The sequence below is a fragment of the Apium graveolens genome, chromosome 2 (assembly GCF_009905375.1).
Source record: "Apium graveolens cultivar Ventura chromosome 2, ASM990537v1, whole genome shotgun sequence".
NCBI classification, from domain to species: Eukaryota; Viridiplantae; Streptophyta; class Magnoliopsida; order Apiales; family Apiaceae; genus Apium; species Apium graveolens.
This window is the reverse complement of record NC_133648.1, coordinates 97,030,934-97,054,543: the sequence shown is the minus strand read 5'-3', so window position 1 is coordinate 97,054,543 and position 23,610 is coordinate 97,030,934. Positions and strand designations below refer to the sequence as shown.

The 23,610-nt window shown below is 37.3% G+C and overlaps 1 non-coding gene across 1 annotated transcript; it reads right to left on the bottom strand.

The window, feature by feature from the left end:
- Positions 1-23,233: 23,233 nt before the first annotated feature.
- On the bottom strand, positions 23,234-23,340 carry LOC141709403 (small nucleolar RNA R71). Its single transcript, XR_012569981.1, has one exon. It is a non-coding gene; the product is annotated as a small nucleolar RNA R71 (small nucleolar RNA).
- Positions 23,341-23,610: the final 270 nt, after the last annotated feature.

Below are 23,610 nucleotides of genomic sequence, written 5' to 3'. Positions count from 1 at the left end.
GGTTTAACATGAGCAATGTCAGAGGTTTCCTTTTCTTCTGATGTCAAGACAACTTGAGCTCTGTCAGAGGTTGCTTGAATATTCCTTTTCTCCTTCAAAATCAGACTTGTATCTTCATCAGCATTTACTTCCAGATCCATGGTTGGCATATATATCTTTATAGATTCATCAACTTTTGCCTTACCCTTGAATCTAGGATTAACTTCCACCTGTGATTTGGACTTGGCCTTAGATGCCTCAATATTTTTCCTCTCTTTGATCACAATACCCTTAGGCTTAGGTGGTTTCTTTGTTGTGACTTGAGTTTTAGACTTTGACTTAGATTTGTCATTTTCAGCTTTCAGTCTAATCTCTTCTTCCTTCAGACTTTTAATATCCATGCTTGGATTGTCCTTTAGGAACAGCCTTTTGGAGATCTCTTCATCAAGTTTCAGAGTTTGTTCATCAGAACTTATCCTTTTAGTATCAGAACTTGTTCTTTGACTTATAGTTCGGGCTTCCCTTGATAAAGAACCCCTGCCTTGACTTAGACCTCTACTCCTTTCAGAGTTTCCCTGGTCTTCATTATCATCATCCTTACCCTTTAGTGGTTAATCAGTTATACATTTGGACTTAATTACTTTCTCCCCCTTTTGGCATCATCTAGTAGAAGCAGGGAGACAAGTAATTCCACAGAGTTTTGGATTTCATTGAGTTGGTTTTGTTGAGTAGCTTGATTCTTTAAAATATCAGATAGTTGAGCTTGCTACTTTTCTTGAGTCTTTTCTATATACTCAATGCGGTCGAAGGCTGGCTTAAAAAACTTTTTCTTGTCCAATGTGACATTCATGGTTTGCTTAGTCACTGTATCTTGAATTTTGTCCACCTTGGCTTGAGTTATTGAGTGTTGACCTTGAAGGTTCCTGGTACTCAATACAGTAACTCTGAGCTGTGTTTTGAAGTCATCATTCATCAGCATTTCATCAGCTTTAGCCAGGTGCTCAGCAAGAACATATGTAGTAGGAACAAAATCAACTTTGTTCCACTCCTTGATCCATTCTCTTCCTCTGTTAGTTTCACTCCAAGGAACTGGTACATCCTTTCTCACAAACTTCTTAATCAAATCAGCTTTACAAACTGTTTGTGGAGGTGCATGTCCAGAAGGACCAGCTGCATCAGCATTTATATTTGTAGCAGCTTCACCAGTATTTTCTTCAACAGAACTTGCAGAATCTTCAGTATCAGCATCTTTTGATAGAATGATTGTATGTGAAGCAATAGAAGATTCATCTTTATGGACATCAGCATCTATCAATGGAGTGGTTGGTGGAGTGTGCTGAGAAAGATGTGAAGTAGATGGAGCTTCCAGATACAAGACCAAAGGCACATCCAAGTTGTTGATATCAATTTTAGCACTTGTGCCTGGGTTGTCAGCATGTATTGGAGAGTTTATTGGAGACACAGGAGGTGTAGGCATTGGAGTAGTCTCTGGCTCTTGGATTGGAGATTTGTGAGCTTCATGAAGTTCTGGCTCAGCACTTGGAAGAGATTCAACTACAGTAGGTTCTTGTGGGATCAGAGATTCCTGACCCCCTTCCACAGCTGCTGCTTCCATTCCTTCTTCAGAGATTGATTATTCTACAGCCTTCCTCGCTCTTTGCTTTTTAAGTCTCTTAGCTGGTGGAGAGACTCTGGGAGCTTGATCATCAGAGTTTAGCTTTCTAAGCCTTTTTAGGGTCCTAGAACTCCCAGTTTCTTGAGCTGTCTGAGAAGAGACCTTCTCAGTTACTTCAGCAACAGGTTCTGATGGTTGAACATGTACCTCATCATCAGACTCATCCCTTAAAATCATCTTCCTTCTTTTATGATGTACCTGAGGTATTGTCTTAGTCCTCTTTGCTCTAGAAGAAGAAGGCTTCACTTGATTATGTGCTGATGCATGGTTGGCATGTTCTGATGTGTGTGTTTGTTGAGTGGCAGTAGTATATTCTGATGGTTGTTGTGGTTGTGGTTGTTGTTGTTATGGAACATCAGGATATAATACAGAGTAAGTATCAGCATCAACATTTACAAGGGCTTGCTTTACTGCTAAAGGAATTCTAAGGGGCCTCGGAACTTTCTTTTTGTTATCAGGAGTTAAAAGGTCAGTAAAAGCCCTTTTTGATAACCTAAAAGTTCTATGTGTTCACTTGCTAGTTGTGGTTCATCTGATGTACAGTAACTGTAAATTAACTGACAGAACCTAGCAAAGTAAACTACATTCCTGTCCTCTTTCATTCTATCTCCTATAAAATATAACACAGTCTTGGCATAATCAAAGTGAGACTGGTTTAGGAGAGCATACCCAATTTGTTGAGTCAGAATCGAAATGGCGTTAAAATTTAGCATTTGTTTGCGAATGCCTTGGTAATGCAATCGAAGAAAAAGCTACATTCTCTTCGAATATGTGGGCGTTTAAGTGGGCCCAACTTTGCCAAACTCTCCTCATACCCTAAATTAGCCATCATTTGCTGTAGCAATGGCTCCTCAACAATATAACTGAACTGGCAGTTCTCAGGTAGATATAGAACTTTCCTGACTGTTGCCGGAGTAACAACGTACACCACCTCCTTTGTTGTAAAAATGATGTTTGGAGTCCCATCCTTACCACCATCATCATAAAGTCCCGTTCGCCAGAACGTCAGAACTTGAGTTCCAGATAAAGTGGATGGATGCGTCAAAGCGAACCCTATTTCACTGTGAGCCAAGAAGTCCTGAACAAAATGAAGTTCCGACAGAGCGTCACTCTTGGTTATAATGGCAGTGTAGTTGTTGGGGATGAACTTTGCTCCATTAAAGATTAGATCCTTGGGTGCCATTGAAAAAGAAGTGAGAAATAAGAATGCCTGAAAGGTGTTTAGTAAAATGCCTGTGTAAAAACCGTCAATGAATATAGAGAGAATAAGAGAAAAGTGAGAGAGTATTGAATACAAAAGTAGATAAAAGATTTAAAATCTTTTCTCTCTTTTACTTATACACGCCACTTGACAGCAGTTAAGACGAATTGGAACAGTCTTTACACCTGTCAGCCATTCAGTAGTTAAGACAATAGTTAATGGGCACGGGAAATAAGTAATGATTACTATGCACATGCAGTTTTTCAATAAAAAAAATTGTTCCCACTAAAGAAGTAATTATGACTGTCTTTATCTCACTTAAACCAATATTCTGATAATATAGAACCATTCAAGTATTGACCAAAAATAAATCAAGTAAATAAATACTGCCACGTAAGCATCAGAACTTGACTATTATCAGAATTTAAAGGTCATCAGAATATGGCTTCTGTACTCAAAAAGTGAATGTTTATTTCTGTAATTCTTCACACAAATACTGATATGGTTTCCGCAGAACTTAATCATCAGAACTTCCATCAGAACTTGTCCTCAAAAATTATGCAACTGACACTTAAATTGTTCATCTAAAACAACATTGATCATCACAGTAATTTTCAACATTCATATGGAGTGTTAGTATGTGCTTTAAGCTAAATATCAAACAAAGAGTAAAGTCTGATTCACTTCAGTTAATCTTAGAAATAAGGCATAACTAAGAATTTTGCTCAAAATCTGTCATTAGTCTGAAGTCTACTATAGAATGAGTTCATGCATGAGTCCACATCAACTGTTTTGTGCTCATTTTATGCATCTTTTGATATTCTTTTTCACAGGAGCTCCTCAGTGTAAGTGAGTCACAACTGCTTATCAGAATTTATACTATTATCAGAGTATTTCTCCAGTAATCAGAGAATATGAAAAGTCGCCAAGAAAATTTTATTTTGCTTTTCTAATGCATATTACTTAATACCATCAATGCACTTGGGTCTTCCCTTCCACATACATTTTTCTCTAGATCTCAAAGGAGTACCTGATATTTATTTCTTTTCTTTACTATTTCTTTTGATAAGTGAGGTTTATCAGCACCTAGTACATCCATAAGATTTACCAACATCAGAACTTAACAGATAAGAAGCACTATTCTAGTTTTTGACTTAGTAATAAGATACACAAAGTAAACCTAACCAAGCTCAATATCAGAATTTACTTGTGTTAAAAGATTTCCACATAAACAATTACTTCAAACATGGGATCTTTAGTATATTAGAGACTACTAGGTCAACATCTAGCACAGTTATCCTCATTGGATTGAATAGTCACAGAAACATTTATATCACTATCAAAGTTTAGAAATTCATATCAGACAACAATAAGCACTTAGGTAAATTTCAATTAAAGCACAGATTACATAAAGATAGTAATATCTGTAAATACTGATCATAAGGTCTGATGTATCAGAACATAAACTAAACAGATTTAGAGAAAGAACCTGAAACCATTCCAAGTTCATTTACCAATCTTGTAAAAGTAGCTTCACACAGTGGTTTTGTGAAGATATGCTAGTTGTTGATCTGTTAGAACAAAATGCAATTTCACTGTACCTTCCATCACATGTTCCCTTATGAAGTGGTACCTAATGCTGATGTGCTTTGTCATTGAGTGCTGAACTGGATTACCTGTCATAGCAATAACACTTTGATTATCACAGCAAATGGGTATTTTAGAATATGTTAACCCATAATCCAATAACTGATTCTTCATCCAAAGAATTTGTGCACAACAGCTTCCTGCAGCAATGTACTCTGTCTCTGCAGTTGATGTGGAAATTGACTTTTCTTTCTTGCTAAACCAAGAAACTAATATGCCTCCAAGAAATTGGCAGCTTCCACTTGTGCTTTTCCTGTCAATTTTGCACCCTGCAAAATCTGCATCTGAGTAACCTATTAGCTTAAAGTCTGATTCCCTAGGATACCACAATCCTAGATCAGCTGTACCCTTAAGGTACTTGAAAATTCTTTTCACAGCTGTTAAGTGAGGTTCTCTTGGATCTGCTTGAAATCTTGCACAAAGACAGGTAGCATACATAATATCAGGTCTACTTGCAGTTAGATAGAGTAGTGAGCCAATCATACCTCTATAATCAGTAATATCTACTGATATACCAGTATCCTTATCCAACTTTGTTGCAGTGGCCATATGAGTGGATGCACTTGAACAGTCTTGCATTCCAAATTTCTTCAACAAACTTCTGGTGTACTTAGATTGACAAATAAAAGTTCCTTCTTCATTCGGCTTGACTTGAAGACCCAGAAAATAGCTAAGTTCTCCCATCATACTCATTTGATATCTTGACTGTATTAGCTTGGCAAACCTTTTACAAAGTCTGTCATTTGCAGAACCAAAAATGATATCATCAACATATATCTGCACCAAAAGTAAGTCCTTTCCATGGTTGAGATAGAATAGAGTTTTGTCAATAGTCCCTCTGTTAAATCCACTTTCCAGAAGAAACTGAGCTAATGTCTCATACCATGTTCTTGGAGCTTGCTTAAGGCCATAAAGTGCTTTATCAAATCTATAGACATGATTAGGAAATTTTGAATCTACAAAACCTGGAGGTTGTTCAACATATACTTCTTCTTCCAATTCTCCATTAAGAAAAGCACTTTTTACATCCATTTGAAAGACTTTAAACTTTTTGTGAGCAGCATAAGTCGGAAATATCCTTATGGCTTCCTGTTGTGTATATGTTGTGTACTTGATGATTTAATGAACAAAACACCTTGGTAGATTTTACTTAGTGAAATTATGTAGCACTCGACGGATAAGGTTTATAGTCCCGACGGATGACACAATATAGTCCCGACGGATGATGACTTATTATCCATCGAGTGAGTAGCTTATGTAACAATAAGTCTGTAGCACATTTCTACATACACATTGTTTAGAATCTGTAGTAGTACTTAAGTCATGATGACTTTAGTTAGATATGCAGAATAGGTTGATTAATTGTACATAGATGATGTCTTGTAATTCTGCATAAGTGAAATGAAGTCAAGTGCATGATTGCTACCCGACGGATTAACAAACAATGAACTCGACGGATGATCAACAACCCGACGGATAATCAATAACTTGACGGATGATCAATAACCCGACGGATAAAGAATTCAAATATCTGTTGATAGTGACAACACAGTCACATGCGTCGAGTGGATGCAAATGGAATGTGGTAGCCTATTTAACTGGGTTTTCGAGAACAAAGAAGTATTGTCATTTCCATGCTATTATGAAGATATTCAAAGATGCTGGAATAGAGTAATGAAGTAGCATTGTAATAGACTAGATAGTTTTGCTTTATTATCCTGTCTCATTACTTTGTAATCTTGGTGATATATAAACCAAGAAGTAGCAACTAAGGAACTATCCAATCTGAGAAACAAGCAGAGAAACATTTGTAAGCAGAATCCTTAGCATTTCTTTGTATTCTTAGTTGTTCAATTATTGTAAGCAGCTGTGAGCATTTTGCACACAGGGTTTTCTCGATATATATTATATATCTCTGGTGGAATTATTCAAATCCACCAGAAAGTTTTTAAAGACTCTTGTTTTTAATTACTTGTATTTTGATTCATTTAAGTAACTATTCCGCATTGTGCTAATTAATTCACACTTATATATATTCCGCATTTCCATGATATATTTTGTTCCACTAGATGAATCTACCTTTTAAAGGTTGGCAAGTGAGTTAGGTATGCTTAATTATTCTTAAATTTATATGAGTTAATTTGTAAGTTGAGATGCAGCCAGAAATTTAATTGATTTTTCAGTCTTGGATGAAATTTTGACTAAGTCAAAATTTACATCTCGACGGATGATCTTTATCCATCGAGTTTGATCATCCGTCGGTATACTATTTGCTAATAAAAATCAATTATTTTTCTGGAATATTTTATGACTCGACGGATAACAGTTTATCCTCATCCGTCGAATTGTCTTAATCTCAGCTGTTAATTCCTTGTACATTATCCATCGAGTATACTTACAGTTTGTAAGCATAACACGACGGATAATGGGTGGAATTTTTACAATTTATTTTTAAACGGCTATTTTAGGCAATTTCTATTGGTTACTTTATTTTACTTTATTATTTTTAACAGTTATTTTTGAGATAGTATAAAAGCGTATTTCATTTCAATCGCTTTTCTTTTATCATTCTCAATACAACTGCTCTAATTTCATTCTCTCTCAAAGCAAATACTCTCTTTCTCTTCAAGCTCTTATTCTCTAATAATGGCACCTGTTGTAAAGATTATGTCTCAAACTGGGTTCATTTATGAGAAGAACAATTTCACTGCACTAGTGAACAAGGGTATTCAGCATTCTGGTGACTATCACAAGATGATGGACTTTGTGAAGAATTACAAGCTCAATTATGCCATGCTGGAATCACCCACAATCTTCTGTGAAGTTGTTGAAGAGATGTGGACCACTGCGACTTACAACTCAACAGATAAGACAATCACACTCACCATTAAAGGTAAAGAGTTATGTGTTAATAATGATGTTATAAAAGCATGTTTCAAGATTCCTGATAACACTGTGACCTCACCACACACTGACACTGATATAATCAATATGCTTAATTCCATGAACTATGCTCTTTCTACTACTAAGTTAAGTGACATTAGGAGAATGGGTCTTAAGAAATAATGGAGTTTTATGTGTGATGTTGTAACAAAGGTCTTTTCAGGTAAAGTCAGTAATTTTGATACAGTCAATATCTCAATGCTTAACATGCTCTACATGCTAGTTACAGATAAATTCTATAATTTCAGTGACCTTGTCTTGTTTGAGTTAGGCTTTAAATTAGGAGAATTAAATAAAAGAGGTAAAAATGTGTATTATGCTAGATTCTTTATGATGTTAGCTAACCACCTCTGTGAAGAGATTGTGCTTGAGAACCCTAACAACAAACTAGATTGTTGGGTTCAAGAGAGAAGGCTCATTGCAGATTTGAACAGGGCCAATCATCACAAGGATGTGCCATTGTTCTATTTTCCTGTAATGCAAGCACCTCAGGTAAGTGAGATAAGTTCATCTATTCCTATAACTATTCCAACCTCAACAATTTCTTTGAGTTCTAGTGTGGCTATGGAAACTGTGTCAATGACCCAACAGTTGCCTACACAAGCTACCAAAACTGCAAAAATTTTCAAACCCAAATCAAAGAAAGCCCCCTCTGGTATCTCCCAAAAGATGCCAGTTGAAAAATCCACTAAAACCAAATAGGGGAGTGTGAAGGAGGGCAAGATAGGTGAGGGAAGGGGTGAACATAAAAGAAACCCCAAGAATAAGGTTGGAGAGTTGAGTGGATTCCAGCCTAGCCACACTGCAGTTTCCCAACAAACGGCAGTGCTTAAAAAGGATAAAAGCTCATTTCTAGCTGCATCCTCCTAAAAGGATGTAGTTATTGAACAAAGCTCTCAACCAAGAGCACAGGCCAAGAGGGTTAGGGACACAAGCTCACCCCAAACTTATGCCAGAAAGAAGAAGTCTAAAACCCTTGGGGATGCACAGGGTACACACACTGTGCAAACTGGTATAAAAGACACAGTCACTGCACCTTCACAAATTCAGTTTGATGTGGCTCCAACAAATGTGGAGTCACATCCAAAATCTCTAGTTATAGAAGCACCTCAAACACCAAACTCACCAACAAATTCTCTGGATGTGGAGATGATAAACACATCAATCCCTGATTCCCCTTCTTTAACTCTGTTGGGGAAGCCAAAATCTAGTGCAAGTGAGCATCATCTTTTAGATGATTTGTTGGCTCATTTGCCAATTCTTTCAGGAACTGTTGTATCATTTGTGCCCAAAATATCTTCAATCAGCACAGAGTCAACAATAGTTTCTTTTCCCAGTTCATTTGTTTCTATTCTCTCGATGGATATTGCTCATCCGTCGAGTAGTGATTGTATCCCGATGAATAAGCTTAACAGCAGTTATCCGTCGGATAGCAACGCCACTCACTCGATGGATATCACTCATCCGTCGAGTATCTCTGCACAACTTCAAACTTCATTTATTTCAAGTACAGAAGATTTAGTGGTTGTATAGTCACTCTTAGGATTGAGAGAGAAGAGTGTTTTGAGTGAGAGTTTGGGTTGCTCCCAGGAAAAAGGAGAGGAAATGAGTGAAACTATGCAATCCATTTCTTCAGGATTGGCAAAAGAGAGTGAGAGGAGTCCCACCTTAGTAGGTGAAGGTGAGGGTGTGAGGGTGGGGAGCCAGGGTGAGACCCTGATGCAACAAAAGAGAGAAATCGAGAGAAATGCAGGTACTGGAGCTATAAGGATGGATGTCATTGCTAGTGAGTCAATGAATGTCCACGATGCAGAGAGGAAAGGACTATCTTAGCATTCTAAAGCTGTTATAGATTCCACTTCCCTTGATGCTGAGGCATTTACTCACCCTGTTCCAGCTTATCAACTTCTAGCTGAACAGGGCAATGACAATGCAGAAAGGATGCTGAATTTGGTGCATACCACACAGTCTATGATAAGAGCTAAGGATGCCATCACGGCTTTGCCTTCTATAGCCGGTGATGTGGACTATGAGACTGGTGGTTCAGCTTATTTCTTTGGTGATGGGAGTGGGGAAAGTGAAGATGAGGCAATGGACATAGGGGGAGAAGTAGGCTCAAGTTCAAGATCAGGTATGCCATCATGGGCATTCTCAAAGCACTGTGATGAGCACTACTTCAAGACCACCCTGATCCAACTAATCAATCAGACAAATACTGCTCTTCAAACCACTACTAATGCTAGTATCAAGAAGCTCCTTCAGGCACATCTAGCCTCCCTGTAACTTCAACAAATCCAGGGCTTCCAGCATGTTAGGGATGTAAACACCATGAAGAAGGATATTGAGGAGATGAAGAAGGCCATTTCAGACAAGCTAGATTCTAAACTTCCAGAATCTACAATGCTTGACATCAAGAAGCAATTAAGGAAAAATTATGATCTTACAAACAAGATAGATGCCTTGGACACAAGAATGTCAACTATGGAAGCATCTTTAACATCCATTTATCTTCATCAAGCCCAACAGACAGATCTACTTTAAAAATTGGTGGCTGCTCAAACCTCCTCCTCTACTCAACTTGATGATAACAAAAAGGGGGAGAAAGGACCAAGTGAGGGGGAGAGGCTTCAGATTCATATCTGTAACACCCCCAAATCCGGGGTCGGGGATCCGGGTTGTCACGAGTTCCATTTCCCTTAATAACACCCAATCTTAATAATTACTCAACTACTCTGTACTGTGACCCCATAATAAACACACACACCACACGTTATAGTCTCAGAGATGAACATCCAAAAATAACTACAAGTCATTTTATTCCACAATTATCTGTCCATACACCTTAAAAGGTTTTCTGAATAAATTTACATTTCTTTGCCATTATTACAATTCATAAATATACATAAATCTAGTACATCAAAAGTTGAAAGCCTATCCTATTGGTAGTTCCTACCTCAGCTACGGCGGCATCAATGCTTCTAGAAAACTGCGGAACGTCTCCTAATCGCTTGCGAATCGGGAGCTTGGTCCTGTTCATCTTTTCTATCTGCTGTTGTGTGATGAAAGAAGAAAGCAAGGGTGAGCAGCAAGCCCACCAAAATAATATGTATAATGATTAACAATATGAGCCTTTTCATAGTACTCATGAAAGTCTTGGTCAAAAGAAATGAACCAAGTTTGATATCTTAATGCGATGAAGTCGCAAAATATTCAGTATATATACATATATACTTTTCAAAATATTGGAAGTACTCTTCCATGCATAATACACACAGAGTTCCAGTGTATAACTGTATAAAAAAATATCGTTGCAAGGTGATCTCATATATCTGACCTTGTCTCAACGTTTTTCTGAAAATCTTTGTCATTCATAAGACAATTATTAACTAGATATAAGTTTAAAAGATGAAGTTGCCAAATACTTCACTACACTTATATCATTTATAAAGCTACTTGAACTACCATTGTTCAAAGTATAATGAGCTTTCAACAGTTCATCACATAGATGAGACTACAAGACAAGATTTGAATAGATTAAATCTTTAAAATATTATTAAAGGAAATGAAGTTATGACATACTTCATTAAGTTCTGATATATATATATATATATATATATATATATATATCCACATATACATCTTCCTTTATACATTTCCTGAAAACCTCTGCCATGTAAAGTATGAACAGAATTGCAATATCCAATAAATTTGGATAGGAAAAGAATTTTGGCATAAACCAGATATCTTGCTGATCAGGTAAAGATACCCATAAGTAACCTTTTCTACTAGTAGATGGACGAATTCCCCACTGGTCATCACCCTGGTCGTAATAGGACCTTATGCTGGACTGCCACTCAGCCACTTATGCATTTGATGGACTCCCACTGAGCCACTTACACTATCATGGACGCCCACTGAGCCCATGTTGCTTATGCCGACTCATTAGATGGACTTACTTCCTGAACGTTGGGTAAGTAATCAATTCATTTACCAAAACTGCAACCGTGTTACGAATATAAAATACACCACATAGCCGGATCCCTCAGGTTTTGAGCGAGTATTTAAATCCCCTTAAAAAGGAAGATCTTAAATATAAAAAAATGAGTTTTGGGATCCGCTCTAACTTTTAAAAATCATTTTGAAGACTCGAAAACACTTTAAAGAGTGTTTGGAGTACAGCTGATTTAATGAAGTAAATCAGTCCCTAGAATATTTAGAAAATGTCTGAATATTATTATTTAAATAATATTCCCATAAAGAATAATCTTTATAAAAATAATTGAAGTAGAAGTATTAAAACTTATACTTGAAACGAGTATTAAATAACCAAAGATATACTTATATGAAAGTACTATCTTTATTTGAATAATCGAAAATAAGTTTGATTATTGACACCTTATTCTTTAATAAAATAAAGAATATATCTCAGCAAATAATCGGAGTCATAGATCCTCAAATGAATATTCAAATAATATTCATTAAATAATATAAACTGAGTCATAAGCCCTCGAATGAATATTCAAATAATATTCAATAAATAATATAAAAGAGTCATAAGCCCTCGAATGAATATTCAAATAATATTCAAATAATAAAATAAAAGGAGTCATAAGTCCTCGAATGAATATTCAAAATAATATTCATTTAATATAAAGGAGTCATAAGCCTTCGAATAATATTCGAAATAATATTCAATAATAAAATAAAGTTAAAGTTATCGAATAAACCTTATTCGATTAATAGTTTTGAAAACTATGACCATATATATATATATAAGTATATATATATATATATATATATATTTATATCCATATATACAAAATCTACTCGGGATCCTCGACTCCCGGTTTTAGAAAATATTTTCACCTTTGGGTCCCTATACTAAGGGTATATGCAAATTACCGCTATCCTCTAGCATAGGTATTATCAACTGAATCAGCAGATATATATGGAAAGAATACGAAACAGGCATGCATATATATACCATAGCAGCATGCTTCAATATATTGCAACATTTGCTAATTAACCAACATGCATCTATCGCAAGATAATACAAATACATATATACATCACAACAACAGTTATAACGGGTAGAAAACTTGCCTGAGCGACTGAGGGTTACGAATGGCTCGGGACGAGTCTGGTAACCTATAAGCAACAAGTAAGTTGGAATTAAACCAAAGTCACTTGTAAATCTATACTCTAGCCAACTCAGACTCTAACGCTCGTTTTGCGCTTACTGATTCTCTTAAGTCACTCGAGTACCCTCGGCTCCACCATTTTTAATAATTTAACCTTTACGAGTTTTAAGGCGATTCCTTCGTGAGTGTCTTACCAACTGTCTAACACACTTACCATAAATGTTTCATACATTAATTAACCCTTTTTGGTCTTTAACCCATGTTTCAAAGTAAGGCGAGGGGAAAAGTTTCATTCGCGAAACGCCGTTACTTGAAACGGTCGTTTCTCCTAAACCGTGCATCGGAATCGAACGAACTACATATCAAAACGAAGCTCGTAATATGAGCTATCTAGAAATGGCAATGGTCATAATCTAGCAGGGGGTTCTCGGGTCCTAATGTTATGCACAAAAATAGTCTAAAGAAAATCGGACGTTACGACGGCTATGTTTACGCGATTTCCCAATTTAAAACTATTCAAAACCAACCCAATTCAACCTCAAATCCAACATACAACCAACATCCATCCTTATCACATCATAACAACCCCAACCAATTCAATTTTAACATTCATACTTATGCCTAAGCTTGAATTTAACTATACTACATTCTTTTAACCAAAACAACAAGATTTACCATTCCATTTCAATACCATTTCAATCCCAAACTCTAAATCACAAACATTAAGCTACAATATCACCCTACTAATCAAAATCATCTTATAATACATAGGAATCTAGGGTTTGGAGATGATATACCTTCCTTGAAGTGGTGGGAGGAGCTAGGAAGCCTTAAGAAGCTTTGAGAAGTCTTAGGAATGCTTGGATCTTCAAAGAAAACAAGAAAAATTTCAAGTTAAAAACTTGAAAACACTATTCATTGTCTTCTTCTTTGATTAAATGAAGAAGATTGAGAAGGAATTGATGGCTTAAACTCATGATATAGCCCTAACTAAGCATAAAGATGATTAGGGAATTAACTCACCAATTTAGGAGGCTTGGATCTTGAGTTTTGAATTTCTTGCCCTTTTGCAATAGTAAAAGCCGAGAGCATGAAGAACAATGCCTTGGTTTCTTTTTGATTTTGATGAAAAATGATTTGCTTGGCTTGGTTGGTTTGATTTTTGTGTTTGTTTTAGTAAATTACCTAGTTGCCCTTGATTTTGTGTGGTTAAAAAGCCACCACATCTCCTTCCTTCCCATGTCATGCTTGTGTCATCCTCATGATGTCATCCTCCCCTCCTTGTCCTCTTCTCATTGGTTGGGTGACATCATCCTCTCTAATCCCTTTGATTAACTTCCTAATTGTTTGCCTAATAACCGCTGATCTGTTATACGGTTCGCTTAACTTTCGTTTTCGTTTATCGTTTGAAGGATCATACCCGGGATCTTATTACTTAGGTTCCCTTAACCTTTCTAAATACATTATTTTCCTTTTTATGATCCTCTCTTATAATCCTTTAATTTAAATCCTTCGTATCCTGTTACCTTATACTCAATTCTCTCCGTATCTAGTGTATTTCCGGGAAAAATCAAAGTGTTCGGAATTGGATTCTGACGATCTTTACATACACTCATATATCATATAGAGTACTGATAAAATCTCAGAATATCCATAACAGAACCCCTACATAGTGTGGCATGAAAAGTTTCCTCATTCAGCTAAAACACTATTCACAAGGGTTACAAAAAGTTCAAAATTTTGGGGGTTATTACAGTCTCCCCTCCTTAAATGGATTCCGTCCCGGAATCAAATTGAAAATAAATAGGGATACTCTCTTAGCATTGCACTTTCTAACTCTCGAGTAAATTTTCCCACATTGTGGTCCTACCACCAAACTCCGCCTAGTTTGATAACCCTTCTCCTAAGTACTTGTTCCTTTTCACTCTATAACCCTTCCTGGTTGCTCCATATAGGTTACGTCTGGTTGCATGTCTATGCGCTCATATGCCCCTATTTATCTGGCATCCGAATTACACTTCCTTAACATTGATACGTGAAACACGTTATGACTTGCTACATGTTCTGGGGTAAGGCTAGCTCATACGCTAACTTCCCAATACTTCTTAATATATCCAAGGGTCCGACAAATTGTGGACTTAGCTTTCCTTTCTTTCTGAATCTCATCAATCCTTTCCAAGGGTTTCCAAGGGGATACCTTTAACAACACTAGGTCCCCTACTTCCTATTCTTTGTCCTTTCGTGTCAAATCAACATACTTCTTATGTCCATCTTGGGTTACTACCAGCCGTCCTCTGATTAGATCTATTATATCCTTGATCCTTTGGACTACTGCGGGTCCGAGCATCTTACGCTCTACAACTTCATCCTAACATAAGGGAGATCGACATTGTCTGCCCTCAAGGATCTCATAAGGCGATATCTCAATACTGACATATGATCTATTATCGTAAGAAAACTCAATCCGTGATAACTGATCATTCCAAATTATTTCAAGTCTATTGCACAGACTCTCATTATAGCGTTTAGCATTAGAGCTTTTGCTTCTCAATACCCATTCTTTTCTAGTTCGTAATCGCTACAACCTTCCGTTCCTAATATTATACTAGTTATACTTTTTTTTTCGTTAGCGTTCTATAACCTTTTAATAACCACGTCAACCTTAGTATCACGAATGTGTTTCCATTCCGAATACCACCAAAACTTTATTACTCCTTTTTTTAGCTGTTTCTATTTTCGAAAGCTTAATCCTTCATATAGAAGTAAAGGAATTTGTTGAGAGATCACTATGATCATGAACACTTATTATATCGCATAGTTAGTACAGAAGGTGGCCAGCCTTTAGTACTTGACAAGCAATTAAACAATAGATGGTATCCTACTAGGCTTCTATCACACAGATAGACAGTCATTCGGCAATACCTCCCCTTCTGGAAGGGTTGTTCTTCTCAACTTACATGAAATGAAAAGAAGAGAAAAGAACGAACTGAAGAGAATTGTATAAAAAAAATATACTGCCACAAAATATCTGGCTTGGAACCTACCTCTAAACTATAGAGGTTTGTCATAGGAGAACAAAACATATATGTATTTATATCAACATCGAGTATTATAGCATCGTATTTCACATGCCTAAATATTTTCGCTATCCCGTCCATCATTCTATGGACCCATGCTCTTCCTCGAGCTTATACACAATCACCTTTGAAACTCCCTCGATATCGAAAATCGAATCTGGGATCTCATTCTAGACCTCATCGTTACTAGAACCCATTTCTATACCGCAACCTTCTTCGTATGGGTAATACTACTCTTTATTGATAAGAAGGAATAAATATATCATAGGTAGATAATCGACTTAATTAGTCTATCAATGATAGCTTATACACTACCACGACCCGTTTAGTGGTACTCAATCTCAACATCCATTCCAATACAACTCACACGGTTGTAATCGGCTCATTATTCAAAGAATCGTTTCTGCATTACTATGGTCCACCACTGACCTACTGTCGTCATTCATTTTCCTTGGAATCTTAATAGCTAACCATACGGAGTCCATACCTGTCGTATCAAATTCTTCTAAGGAGTTAACATAATTACCATTCATAATTCATGAAGAACACCCCAGATCCTGACGTACTTTCATGACATGAAGCAGATAAAATTGCAGAAGAGTTTCAATCAAAGCAATGATAGCAGGTTAATACCATTCTTAAGCATATGCCTTCAATAGAAGACTTAACTCAAAGGTTCGTCTAGTCCTTTTTATAACATGGTCCTGGCTTATCTCAAGATAGTGCCTTCTGAGATAGATAGCCCGCTCATGGCGATTACACGAATTAAACCCTTACCAACTACTATTACGGTTGGGTATTGCACAGTCATCAGAAGGAATGTCAATCTTCCAAACCATAATACAACCTTCACAGCTTTAACCATCATCACGGCATTCCTTTGGCACAAGCGCCTATAATTATCCTCTTACCTTTAAAGTGTCGGCCACCTCTTTGGCCTTTCTTGATAGTAAAATTTCCTTACAGTCAATGTCATTTTAACCACCTCCAAATAAATTTTCTACCTTATTTCAATCACAGCTTATGTGAAAATGCTTTCCTTAAAATCTGATGAGTAAAAAAAAATTACCATTTTTCCATAAGTTATCCCCTCAGTCTTTAGAGGTTAATCACTGTCATGACTGACTCTCAATCATAATTAGAACATCTTTTATCTTAAGTCCTAATTGCCCTGAACAATTTCGACCTTTACTGGTTCGATCCATACTTTCTCGTGGTTTAACACGTGCCCCACTTGGCATCATTATAATTACGTCATATTTCCTTTATCCATATTTCTATTCTTGAAAATTTTGAATATTACCTTTTTCCTTGTAAAACCTCTAAGGTTATCCTTCAATCGTTCCTCCTGTATTCCCTAGATACAGGGCATATCACAATACCATTTACTAATACTAGAACCATTGTCTATATTCTTCTGAAAAATTTCTCCACTGATTCTTAAAGGTTGTTGTTACCTTAACCCTTTCCCAATCATACTGTCAAAACTCATACTGTCCCTATTAAGGGTGACATGCCAACCTTTATGCAGTCCCCTAGGATTCATTTTAAGTTACCAATGTTCTATCCTTAATTCCACCTTTAAAAGGTACCTGCATCCTTCCATGGATAAATCAAGTCATATATCCTTGATAGATTATCTTATTCATCATTCCCACCTCGATAGTCTATACCTAACTTCATAATAGCATCCTTATTCAAATTGAGGTCAATCCATATGGCCTCCAAAAGATAACAATGGTCATCCGCTTTTCTTTCCTGATTTGGTAATGATAACATGGATGTTCTGGAAGATATTGGTCATGTTCAATGTGAACTTCTTCTTAATAATTCCTTATTTACTTTTGTTGTTTATCTCAACAGTCATCTCAATGTTGGGACACCTCTCATACCTGGCGTCTCCCTTTCTGAGTATCGAGCCACCGGTCTTACATTTCACATTATTGAAGGTCACTTCCTTCATCCAATTTTCCTACTTTCTTACTTTCTTGTCTCCTTAGTCTATCCGCGTCTTATTATTTATCCTTCGAACTATCTAAAGGTTTCCTTGAATCCTCCCAACTTACAGGGGATAAAATGTACATAACTCGTATGCCTTCAACCATCAACTTTAACTCATGGTGAATCACCCTCATACCAATGATTACATACTTTCCTATTTCTATTGCTACGAGTCTTTAGGGTTTCCTCATACCCGACTCCCTTATCATACCTCAAACTCTATTGCCTTTATATCCCTTTCCACTTCAGTTCCTTTTTATTTCCCTTTCTCTTATCATTATTTCATGAACCCACACAACATAAGCATTGATTTCAAACATCCCGTCATTCTGGATTCGTGTCCTTAGAACGAATCTTGACAACTTTTACAACTTAGATTCATAATTCATCATACTCGTCTGCCTTTGTTCTGGCTCTAAAGCTTTTACTCTATCTCTATAACCTTGAGAAGTACTTTCCTGAAAATAATTGACTGAACTTAAATCAGTTTATTATAATCTCTTGCTCTGTGCCTTCCTTGGTCTTTCACCAGCGGGTGGTCTCTCTCTTAGGAGGGTAAGTGATAAAAATAGTATTTTGTGATTCGTCAATCATTTAGAATCTCAAATGATTCCTATATTTCCTTTAGCCAGGCTCTTGCCTCGACTGGGTCAGCTTGTTCCTTGGAACTCTGAGAGCTTAGCGACTTAGAGGTCCTGAAAGAATTTCACACCACATTGTTTCCTCAAGGTGGTGGTTGGGAATAAAATATAAGTTCTGTTTAGAAAGGTTCATGAATTTCCGTATAGGAGTACCGTCTCGGGTCTCCTTATCTCGCTCGACTTCTGCTGTCTTAGTCTAAATATTTCTTCCTACTCCCCATAATTGGGGTCATCTTTTAATTTAAAATCTTCATTTTCCACTTTATTATATTCCGGATTCTTTATATCTTAATTGCGACCTCCCTGATTATCACATTCAAGGTTTGCCCCTAATCTTATTCCTTGTGGGGGCATATTACTTGGAAAATTTTGAGAATCTCCGGATATTTGTCTTACTTACTTTGCTTAAGTCTTCCCCTCGTTTAGTCCTTGCACGATTGCAAATTATGAATTCTCAAGTTCGATAAACTTCATGACACTCTCTTAAGTGTTAATAGAGCAATTAATAATGTGATTTTATCATAAACAAACTGATCTGAACTGAAATTAACGAATATATACATAACCATTTGTTCGAGGGTACAACAACTGAACATATTAAAGAGGATTACATCATATGAACTTATCGCTCCTATCCCAAAAGTACTACCATAGATAGTCATCTCGTCATTAAAACTAATCATTCATAACTTAGGCTAATCCTCCAAAAGCGGTGCTACATGAATCCCTTGTTTGATTGCTCTGGCTCTGCACACTACCATGGATTAAGAGATGCGAGCACGCACGACATCCCTAACCTGCTCCATCACAGAGGTGATGAGGTCTAAGATAGTCGCAAATAGAGCTGGATCAACCTGACCCTCAAGATGGCCTCTAGCTGTAACACGGGTGGTAGCCTCAATCCTTTCCATGCTATACGCTAATCCTGCCGGAAGTATCCCACCCTCAATCCTTGGTGCAGTAAGTCGATCCAACAGATCACTCCTAACATTCCGGGCCTCTGACAGGTCACCCAAAGTCATATGATAATCAGTGATAAGAGAAGCCTGAGTGGTAGCATCTAGCAGTCCATGGGGTGCAGGTGGTGCAGACCCAGGAGATCCAAATGGATAACCAAGCACGGTATCAGGTGACAATGGTGCAGGGGATAAAGGTGGCATTTCCTCAGTATGTGTTGGGCTCTGTACAGGGGAGGGAACAGGAATTGGTGGAACCTCATGGATGTCTACAGGAGCCTCTGGAAGAGGGTCTGATACTGGTATAATTGGGGTCGTGGAAGGCCCCACTCCTTCTGCCCTCATTAACCTTTGTGCCCTTGGTAACTCTTCATCCTCTAGTGCCACCCTCGCGGCCATTCTTGCTCTGGTAGTCGCCCTGACTACGGTCATCTGTTCCTCAGCGGTCCTCTCTTCATTCTCATCAGGATCCTCCATGAGATCCTCCTCAGCCACAATCCTTTCCGGAATAACATCCTCAACCGCAACATTCTCTATCTGAACCTCATCCGGTCCCTCATTAGGGTACTCCATCGGATTCACAATTTGATCTCCAACTTGTAATAAAACATCCTCATGCTGATGCTCCTGAACCTCAAGGTTCGGTGCCCCGCTGCCCTATACGAGAACGAACTATGTTACTATCACGATACTTATAAGGGTTCCCGTAAGGGTTTTAACTGCCAGTGCTACGTTAGGTAGCCCGACGATGAACTTGGCAAGAGTTCTTATTATCTTAGTGAACTTATTATCTTACCGTCACATCATCTCTGAGGTTTATAACGCTTAGCTCTGATACCATTACTGTAACACCCCCAAATCCGGGGTCGGGGATCCGGGTTGTCACGAGTTCCATTTCCCTTAATAACACCCAATCTTAATAATTACTCAACTACTCTGTACTGTGACCCCACAATAAACACACACACCGCACGTTATAGTCTCAGAGATGAACATCCAAAAATAACTACAAGTCATTTTATTCCACAATTATCTGTCCATACACCTTAAAAGGTTTTCTGAATAAATTTACATTTCTTTGCCATTATTACAATTCATAAATATACATAAATCTGGTACATCAAAAGTTGAAAGCCTAGCCTATTGGTAGTTCCTACCTCAGCTACGGCGGCATCAATGCTTCTAGAAAACTGCGGAACGTCTCCTAATCGCTTGCGAATCGGGAGCTTGGTCATGTTCATCTTTTCTATCTGTTGTTGTGTGATGAAAGAAGAAAGCAAGGGTGAGCAGCAAGCCCACCAAAATAATATGTATAATGATTAACAATATGAGCCTTTTCATAGTACTCATGAAAGTCTTGGTCAAAAGAAATGAACCAAGTTTGATATCTTAATGCGATGAAGTCGCAAAATATTCAGTATATATACATATATACTTTTCAAAATATTGGAAGTCCTCTTCCATGCATAATACACACAGAGTTCCAGTGTATAACTGTATAAAAAAATATCGTTGCAAGGTGATCTCATATATCTGACCTTGTCTCAACGTTTTTCTGAAAATCTTTGTCATTCATAAGACAATTATTAACTAGATATAAGTTTAAAAGATGAAGTTACCAAATACTTCACTACACTTATATCATTTATAAAGCTACTTGAACTACCATTGTTCAAAGTATAATGAGCTTTCAACAGTTCATCACATAGATGAGACTACAAGACAAGATTTGAATAGATTAAATCTTTAAAATATTATTAAAGGAAATGAAGTTATGACATACTTCATTAAGTTCTGATATATATATATATATATATATATATATATATATATATATATATATCCCCATATACATCTTCCTTTATACATTTCCTGAAAACCTCTGCCATGTTGATAAGTGGCATTTTATACCACTTAGAACGTCTTAAAATGGCTTAAATTGGTGTCTTGAAATCAAGTATTTTGTGTATTTGATGCATTTTTCTAGTGTTTATGCATTTCAGGGTATTAGTTGCATTTCGGGGGAGAAATCATCAAGAATAAGCCTTGGCATGTGTTCACCATTGTGAGAGGAAAGGAACGGGCAGATTACGGCGAAGAAACGGAGCAAACTTGGATTTTTTCCAGTAGAGGCCTGCGCGCCCGCGCAGCTATGCTGAGCAGCCGCGCAGGGTCGGGAATTTTGCTGAATTATTTTAGACTTCTACTTCTGTTTGGCTTCCAACTTCTATGTAATCTGAGTTTTATGGGACTATTATATAAGTAGATTTGAGACGTTTTCACAGGATTTTTGGAAAAAAGAAGATTGTGTTTTACGCAAGAAGCGAAGGAGATAAGGAAGAAGACCGATTTAGCACACCGCAACGAAGAGGAAGCATATTTTCTTGTGATTCTTGTTTCGTTGTAACGTTGGATGCTAGTTTTCTTGCTTTGACTTATTTACTCTTGTGACGTACTCTATTTTAATATAATTAGTTTAGTTATTATTTTCTTGTGTTTGTTTATCATGATTTCATATGAACCCATGATGGCGATAAGTTCTATTATGGGCTAATCGTGATCATGGGGTTGCAACGGATTTATTATGGAATTCTTTAGTTAATTGTTTAATACTTTAGTGTGTGATGATTGCTTGATATCTAGTATTGGTTGTGCGTATTCGTCTTATGTGCGTCGCGAACATATAAGATAGGGTGTTAATCTCTTGTGAAGCGACAGTGGATCTTGAGATTTAGAACTTGCCATGCTAGCATAGGTTCATGTACGTTGTGCATGATTAGTGGGTAACTCTAACAGTTTTATTTGCCCTATGTAATCAAAAAGAATAACTTGTGCTTAAATCGTTGTGTTGTCAATTTCTGTAGACATATAGGAACTCAACATAATTGATGACTATTCGACTTCTATCTTAATTGTGGATGCTTAGTAGAATGGTATTAGTACAATGAAAGTTGGCTTTTATCAGTTTCGTGTTATTCGATTAATATCATCACTGTCACATGCTAAAGGTAATAACAATGGCTATAGAAGGAAGTAATAATGAAGTTGTGATCTCATGAGTGTTTTATTATTGATAAATTGAAGTGTTAGTTAAGTGGTTAATTAAGTAGTTAATTATAGTTAATATTTAATCAACAATTTTAAGTGTTATTATCTTAACATTGAGAAGTAATCATACATTGGTGAGTGAGTTTAATTAGACAATAATTTAGTCTGAGTCTCTGAGGGAACGAACTAGAAAGTATTCTATATTACTTGCGAACGCGTATACTTGCGTGAATATTAGCGCGTGTTTTCGCCCTAACAAGTTTTTGGCGCCGCTGCCGGGGACTCGGCGTATTTGTTTAGTTTATGTACTTACCATCATTGGTCATTAGGACTCAGTGATTAGGACGTAGTAGTTACTTATTTTTTTCGGTTGTGTTTCAGGTACTTTAGCAAGCGTTTATGCAAACTCGTTCTCGTGCTCGCAAGAGGACTTTAGATACAGCTGAGGAGACAGACGAAGTTCTTGATATTCCGAAGAAGTTAGATTTTGAGGATTCGGATTCAGGAACTGAGCAGAAAGAACCAGTAAACATGGGAGATCGTATTGTTCAAGCTGATCCAGCTCTTATGGATTTTTCTCGGCCTAAAATTGATGACATTCAGTCAAGCATCCTTCATCCGGCTATTCAAGCTAACACCTTTGAAATCAAGCCGGGCACTATTCAGATGGTGCAGAATTCTGTTTCTTTCGGAGGAGCGGCAACTGAAGACCCCAACATGCACATAAGGAATTTTGTCGAGATCTGCAGCACTTTTAAGTATAATGGTGTGACTGATGAGGCTATCAAGTTGAGGCTTTTCCCATTCTCACTAAGGGACAAGGCTAAAGACTGGTTACATTCTGAACCAGCTGGGTCCATCACTACGTGGCAAGATCTTGCGCAAAAGTTTCTGGTGAAGTTTTATCCGATGGCAAAGACTGCTGCTATGAGGAGTGCTCTTACTCAGTTTGCGCAGCAACCTACAGAATCTATGTGCGAGGCTTGGGAACGCTACAAGGAAATGTTTAGAAAATGTCCACATCATGGAATACCGGATTGGATGGTGATCACTGGTTTCTATAATGGTTTGGGGGCCCAATCTCGGCCCATGCTCGATGCAGTAGCTGGAGGCGCCTTATGGGCTAAAAGCTATACTGAGGCGTATAATCTTATCGAGACGATGGCTGCAAATGAGCATCAAAACCCAACTCAGAGGATGACGTCAGGCAAGGTAGCAGGTATTCTGGAAGTTGATGCAGCCACCGCTATTGCAGCCCAGCTCCAAGCGCTATCAATGAAGGTTGATTCTCTGGCTACGTA